The sequence below is a fragment of the Heterodontus francisci genome, chromosome 50, assembly GCF_036365525.1.
Source record: "Heterodontus francisci isolate sHetFra1 chromosome 50, sHetFra1.hap1, whole genome shotgun sequence".
In the NCBI taxonomy this organism is placed as follows: Eukaryota; Metazoa; Chordata; class Chondrichthyes; order Heterodontiformes; family Heterodontidae; genus Heterodontus; species Heterodontus francisci.
The window spans coordinates 3,729,155-3,736,941 of NC_090420.1; the positions used below are offsets into that span (position 1 = coordinate 3,729,155).

Consider the following 7,787-nt stretch of genomic DNA (forward strand, 5'->3'; position numbering starts at 1 on the left):
CCAGCACTATGGGCTCCGTGACCCTCTTCAGAGATCCTAAATCTCCAGACACGGACATCCTTTGAGGACCACTCTCCACAGATTCTTCCCTGCAGGCTCAGACACCCTCTTCAGAATCACTCTCCATGCATCCCGCTACTCCATGCATGGATATCTCCCTCAGGATCAGATCAAAGAATGTTGCTTGTCACTTATCAGCTCAAGCCTGAATGTTGTTCAGGTCTTGCTGCTTGCAGGCACAGACTGCTTCAGTATCTGAGGAGTTATGAATCATCAGCGAACATTTCCACTTCTGACTTATGTTGAAGAGAAAGCCATCAATGAAACAGCTGAGGATGGTTGGGCCTAGGGCACTGCCCTGAGAAACTAGGTATCCAGTCATGAAAGGTGGAGGACAATTAAATAACGAACCAGATGAGGAGGCTCCAAAAACATCCCTATCCTCAATGTTGGTGGAGCCGAGCACGTCAGTGCAAAAGATGAAGCTGAAGCATTTGAAACCATCTTCAGTCAGAAATTGCTCAGTGGATGATTCATCTTGGCCTCTTGAGATCCCCAGCATATCAGCTTCCAGTTTTCAGCCAATTTGCTTCACTCCACATAATGGCAAGAAACAGCTGAAGGCACTCGATACAGCAAAGACTGTGGGCCCGAACAACATTCCAGCTGTCGTGTAAATCTGAGTTCTTTTTGCCTTCAGTCTGGTTCAGTAAATATACCGAGTCGGATGTGTAGGTAAAATCAATTTCTTAATTTGCGCATTTAGCCTGCTGACTTACTCTAATGCAACGACACTGACTCCACCCAGAGTCTGTCTGGTCCACTGGAGTACGTGAAGTTTTTTGATACAGGTACAACTGTTTATACATTAAGATTCATGCTACACCCCCTTGTTTAACCAATCAGTGCGATACAATTCGACTTCACCCACGTGGTGACATGCAGTACATCTGTTACTGAGGTTACAATACACTCCATTTTCAATACATACTTGTTACTAATAAAATATTGTTTGGTACCAGCAAGATAAAACAAAGCGGACAAGCAAGCTAATTAGCAAGAGCATAGGAATCATCAATAATCATTCTAGTCTCACTCCCTACATGGATCATGAGTCTGTCTCTACCTTGTGACAAGTAATTGCGGCGCATCCTGCTATCTCTGTTAGGTGTACATTCCTGAGTGTTTCGTGCAGTCTGCAGTTACATCAAGTAGTGGCAGTTCATGAAGATAAGAGGGGCCTAGCACTCCTCATCACTCACACAGGGATGGACATCATTTGATTCACAGGAGTCCATTTGTTCCAAACCACAGGGAGTCACACAATCAGGCCATAAAGAACAGATGTCTTTGCAATTACCAGTGTCGGCTAGTCTTTACAGTCTCACACGCTCTGCCTTTACTTTTAACTATTTCATTGTGGTTTCTGCCACTTAAAATCAAAGCTCAGCAAAGCTACTATTACTAACTTGGCTATATTTCCCATTAAGCATAGTGCCATGCCTTTCTGCTCATTTCCACACTAGTACTGAAGACTTGTGCTCCAGAACTAGCTGCGCCCTCAGCCAAGCTGTTCCATTAGAGCTACAACACGGGCATCTACTTGACAATGTGGAAAATTGCCCAAGTGTGCCCTCTCCATAAAAAAAATGCAGGACAAATCCAATCTGACCAATTGCCGCCCCATCAGTCTACTGTCAATCATCAGCAAAGTGATGGAAGATGTCACCAACAGTGCCATCAAGCACCACACACTTAGCAATAATCTGATCATCGATGCTCAATTTAGGTTCTGCCAGGGTCTCTCAGCTCCAGGAAATAATTTGCCAGATAGAGTAGAATGTGGGAAAATGTGAGGTTATCCACTTTGGTCGGAAGAATAGAAAAGGAAAATATTAATTAAATTGTGAGAGATTACAGAATGCTGCGGTGTAGAAGGATCTGGGTGTCCTCGTACATGAATCACAAAAAGTTACCATGCAGGTACAGCAAATAATTAGGAAGGCAAATGGAATGTTACCCTTTATTGCAAGGGGGATGGAGTATAAAAGTAGAGAAGTCTTGCTACAAATGGTCATGGTGCTGGTGAAACCACACCTAGAGTACTGTGTACAGTTTTGGTCTCCTTATTTAAGGAGGGATATACTTGCATTGGAGGCAGTTCAGAGAAGGTTCATTGGATTGATTCCTGTGATGAAGGTGTTGTCTTATGAGGAAAGTTGAGCAGGTTGGACCCATACTCATTGTAGTTGATAAACATGAAAGGAGAACGTATTGAGACATATCAGATTCTGAGGGGGCTTGACAGGGTAGATGCTAAGAGGATGTTTCCTCTCATGGTGGAATCTAGAACTGGGAGACACAGTTTCAGATTTAGGGGTTTTTCATTTAAGAAGGAATTTCTTCTCTCAGAGGGTCATTAATCTTTGGCATTCTCTACCGCAGAGAGCAGTGGAGGCTGGGTCATTGAATGTCTTCAAGATTTTTATCTACAAGAGAGCCAAGGGTTATGTGGGCAGGCAAGAAAGTGGGGTTGAGGTTATGATCAGGTCAGCCATGATCCTATTGAATGGCGGAGCATGCTCGAGGGGCCAAATGGCCGACTCCTGCTACTAGTTCTTCTGTTCATATGATCTCATTGCAGCTTGGTCCAAACAGAGATGAAAGAGTGGAATTCCAGAGGAGAGGTGAGAGTGATTGCCCTTGAGTGAGTGTGGCATCAAGGATCCCTAGCAAAATTGAAGTCAATGGGAATCAGGGGGAAAACTCTCCACTTGTTGAAGTCATGCCTCGCACAAAGCAAGATGTTGTGGTTAGTGGAGGCCAATCATCTCAGCCCAGGACATTGCCTCAGGAGTTTCTCAAAATAGTGTCCCAGACCCAAACATCCTCAGCTGTTTTATTGACGACTTTCTCTTCAACATAAGTCAGAAGTGGGAATGTTAGATGTTGACTCACAACTCTTCAAATACTGAAGCAGTCTGTGCCTGCAAGCAGCAAGACCTGAACAACATTCAGGCTTGAGCTGATAAGATGACAAGCAACCTTCTGGCCACACAAGTGCCAAGCAGTGAACATCTCCAATGAGAGAAAAAGAAAATCTACCTTTTGATATTCAGAAGCATTATCATCGTTAATTCCCCCACCATCAACATCTTGACCAGAAACGTAACTGGACCAGTCACATCTATGCTGTGGCTACAAGCGCAGGTCAGAGATTACGAATTCTGCAGCAAGTATCTCACCTCCTGACACCCCAAATCCTGTCCACCATCTACAAGGCACAAGTCAGGAGTGGGATGGAATACATCCCACTCAACAACACTCAAGAAGCACAACACCATCCAGGACAAAGCAGGCCACTTGATCCGCACCTAACCCGCCACCTGAAACATTCAATCCCTCCACAACCAGTCAACAGTGGCTGCAGTGTGTACCATCTCCATATGCACTGCAGCAACTCGCCAAGTATCCTTCAACAGCACCTTCCAAACTCGTGACCACTACCACCTCGAAGGACAAGGGCAGCAGATGCATGGGAACTCACTACCTGCAGGTTCCCCTCCAAGTCACTCACCATCCTGACTTGGAACGATATCGCCATTTCTTCACTGTTCTTGGGTCACAATCCTGGAACTCCCTCCCCAATAGCACTGTGGGTGTTCCTGCACCATATGGACTGCATCAGTTCAAGAAGGCAGCTCTCCACCACCTTCTCAACGGCAATAGGAATGGGTAATAAATGCTAGCCTTAACTGCGATACTCACACCCAAGAATGAATAAAAACCAAATCACTCTCCACAGATTCCCCACAATCTGGGCTTGGACATTTACTTCAGGAGCACAGAGCTTTATATCACTGCAACATGAGTTCCAATCTTCAGATTCTGTTCACTTTTCACATTATTTTCTCCCAGTCCACTGGCGTTTACTAATTCAGTATTCGGGTCTCTGCTCCTCCGCAGTTTCTAACATCTCACCTCTTACAAAAAAACACTCTGATCTATCGTCGGTAGTAGATGACCCCTCATTTTAAACTCCATCTGCCAAAGCATTGCTCACTCACTTAATCTATCAAGAAGATTTGAAAATAAATTTCTTGCCAAAGGATAATTTTCTGCATCTGCTCCCTCGCCATTTGCTTTTCCCATTTGTCTTTCACTTGGTGTAAATCCAGAGACAGTAAAGATGGAAGGAAGGAGGGGAGGAAAAATCCTGCTCCGTTTCGTGATCCCTATTTGATCTTCATTCCAGTGCAGTTTGGGTGAAGAATTCCAATTGTCTGTCTCAATTTTAATCAAATACAACCAATTCTGGAATCACTGTCAGGACAGAAACAAGAACAGGCTTTGAGGCCGACTATGCACATAAATAATACACTGAACAGTTCATAAATTAGCGACAAGGATGGGATTCGAACCCACGTGTGCAGAACACAACGGATTAGCAGTCCATCGCCTTAACCTCTCGGCCACCTTGTCAGTTGTCGAAGTAGAGTTGTCACCTTCAGCACAGCTTCTGGCTGTGCAGCCAGCTGTGTCATGATGGAAATATATCTTCTGTCAGTAAATGAAGTTGGGAATGGAGCGGTGTGCAACATTTCCAGACCATGTCCAACACGTTTCTACTCAGTGTGAAAACCCACCACTGAAAGACTGGAACATACAATCATTTGATCACATCATGATTAACATCACTCAGACACCTGAACCATTAGGTCACTGACGAAGTCATGATGACCGACTTTCTCATGAAATGACAACTGTACTAACTGACTGGAAGAATTGCTTTAACTCCACATGATCAGCGAGGCACAGCCTCAGGCCTACTTGTTGGGTGGTGTAAACAGATATCACTGCTTCTGATCTTCACCAGAACAGAGAGTGAGATGTAACATTGATCATCAAACAGACTGTGAGAGAATACAACAGAATGAAACACATGTGGAGACACTGTGGAATAACAAATACATTTGATTGGAATGTTGAAATTTTGATTGGAATGGATAAAACAGCAGAAACAGCAGATTAAATTGGGATTCTTATCATTATATTGATCTGGGGCAGAAAAGAGAAACTGATGGAAAGAAGAGAAGAAGGAAGAAAAGAAAGGATAGAACTGTTCATTTTTTTCAGTTTTTTCACTCGCCCATCAAAGCTGACAAAAAAAGTTGCAAATAACAGAGAATTTCACCGAAAAGGGAGATTAAGTTTTGCTGAAACCTTGGATTGAATGATGCCCCAACAGATCACCTGTTTAACTGTCTCCTCACTGGGGGATTTCAATCAGTGAGTAATATTATTCTCTACTTTTTTTGTTAATTGGTCTCAGAACTGTCACTTGGAATTAATATCTGTGTCCCGAATCCTGAATAATAAAATTGTGAGTTTCTCGATATTTTCTGGACACAGTTCCTGCTGAAAGAAGTGACAACTCTTTTCTAATTTACACAATACTCTGTGCACACTCATCAAGCCTGCTCAGTTAGCATCCTTGGTGCTGCTCTCTCTTCTCCCAAACTTCATCTCATGTGCCTGTTACATCATCACTCTGACAGTGGGAGGGGTTGATCCCACTATCTTCAGCATTAACCCTTTACAACCTGATACCACACTGTCTGTCCAAAAAAAATGGGTGGAGGGAACTTCCTTCATTTATCAATGCACCAACAGCAGCACAGTGGCGCAATGGTTAGCACCGCAGCCTCACAGCTCCAGCGACCAGGATTCAGTTCTAGGTACTGCCTGTGTGGAGTTTGCAAGTTCTCCCTGTGTCTGTGTGGGTTTCCGCCGGGTGCTCTGGTTTCCTCCCACCTCCAAAAGACTTGCAGGTTGATAGGTAAATTGGCCATTGTAAATTGTCCCTAGTGTCGGTACATGGTTGGAGAATGGTGGGGATGTGGTAGAGAATATGGGATTAATGTAGGATTAGTATAAATGGGTGGTTGCTGGTTGGCACAGACTCGGTGAGCCGAAGGGCCTGTTTCAGTGCTGTATCTCCAAATAAGAAAAGTAAAATAAAAGCTACCAGTCGGAAATCAACTCAAACCCATTAGAGAGAAAGAGGGAGACTGTCAGAGAACTTCCTGCATCCAGTCCTGACCCTGTCACACTCCGTAGCTTCTCACCCAGACCCCACTCTCATCAAAACTGAACATTGTTACCGAGACCCTTCAAATAATGTTTAGAAAAGGTAGAAAAATTCAAACTTCATCACAGCCAGATTGAATTGACCAAAGTTTAATATCTTCTCGTCGTCACTCGGTAACCACATGAGACAGTCCTTAAATCAGTAGCACAAATTATCAGCTGTAAGAATGTTTGTCATTGGGTTGAATCATTTCTGTGTGAGGAATGTTCCAGCATCATAAACCAGGGGAACGTGTTGACTGAGCTGTGTCTTCATCTCTTCTGGACAGTTCATCCTTCATTCTGCTCTGATTCACTTTCCCAAAGCAGATCGACAGATTCTCAAATCTGGAGACTGGGTTTTCTTATTTTGTTCCTTTTGATTTTTCTTGCTCCTGAATGATAATATATTCCAACCTCGGATCAAACTTGCCCTGTGTCCCAGTCTCGGTTAAAAGCGACAAATAACGGCACCAACATTCTGAAACATACAACACGGTCACATTCTGCTTCAGTGAGATTAATGCTGAGGCAGTGTCCATGTCGAATGCGATTGTGAACAAATTTCTCTCGAGGAAATTGTGAGTGATCAAGTATTTGCACTGAATTTCTGTGCAAGAAGGGGCAGTTTCAAACAGCCATTCCCAAATCACTTCCTTCACAAAGACAAAGATTGTGCTGTCTTAACGTGTGACTCAACTTCACAAACAAATTTGAACTCGAAGTTCAGGAGAAGACAGAGATGTGAATGATTGACAGTGTAATCTTTAAATCATAATTTTCCGTTTCTTCGTTGAAGTGAGGCTCAACCCTAAGCCACGAGAGATCGCGGAAAGCTACAAACTTGGATCCAGAAATCAGAAAAGTAGTGAAACAGTTGGTGAGTACATTGTGACACTGAAGAATTTATCACCACATTGCAACATTGGCACATTCTTAGACCGTACATTGTGAGACAGATTTGTGCTTATATTGGTGGATGAGGAAAGATACTAAACACACAAAATCCCAATTTGAGCTAGTGTGTAAGATTGCTCTTTCCACGGAGATAGCATCAAAGAATGCTCGTGAATTTCGTCCTATGCCAGTGACAGTAACACACTTCAGAGGAACTTAAACACACTGGTAAAATGGGCTTTCACACAACCGATAAAATTTTACACAGAAAATTGTGAAGTGATACAGTTTGGGAGGAAGAATGAGACAATGTACACCAATCTTTTTTGATCAAGGTTTGAAAAGGTTGCTAAGAGCAAACAGGATACTTGGCTTTATTAATAGAGGCATAGAGTAAAAACATATAAGTTATGCTAAACCTTTATAAAACAGTGGGGCTGAATGGCCTACTCCTGCACCTCCACGGAAAGCTTCCACTCCAGGCTCAGACACCCTCTTCAGGATCACTCTCCATACATCCCGGCACTCCGCGCACGGATATCTCCCTCAGGATCAGATCACAGCTCCACAGTCCTGCCACATCCAGTCGTGAATGGTGGTGGATAATTAAATAACTAACAAGATGAGGAGGCTCCAAAAACATTCACATCCTCAATGATGGTGGTGCTGAGCACGTCAGTGCAAAAGATGAAGCTGAAGCATTTGCAACCATCTTCAGTCAGAAATATTAAGTGGATTTGATCTGTGCTAATTTCAGCTCC

The 7,787-nt window shown here is 43.4% G+C and overlaps 1 non-coding gene across 1 annotated transcript; it reads right to left on the bottom strand.

Moving 5' to 3' along the window:
• Window positions 1-4,400: 4,400 nt before the first annotated feature.
• Window positions 4,401-4,482, bottom strand: trnas-gcu (transfer RNA serine (anticodon GCU)). The gene has a single exon. It is a non-coding gene; the product is annotated as a tRNA-Ser (tRNA).
• Window positions 4,483-7,787: the final 3,305 nt, after the last annotated feature.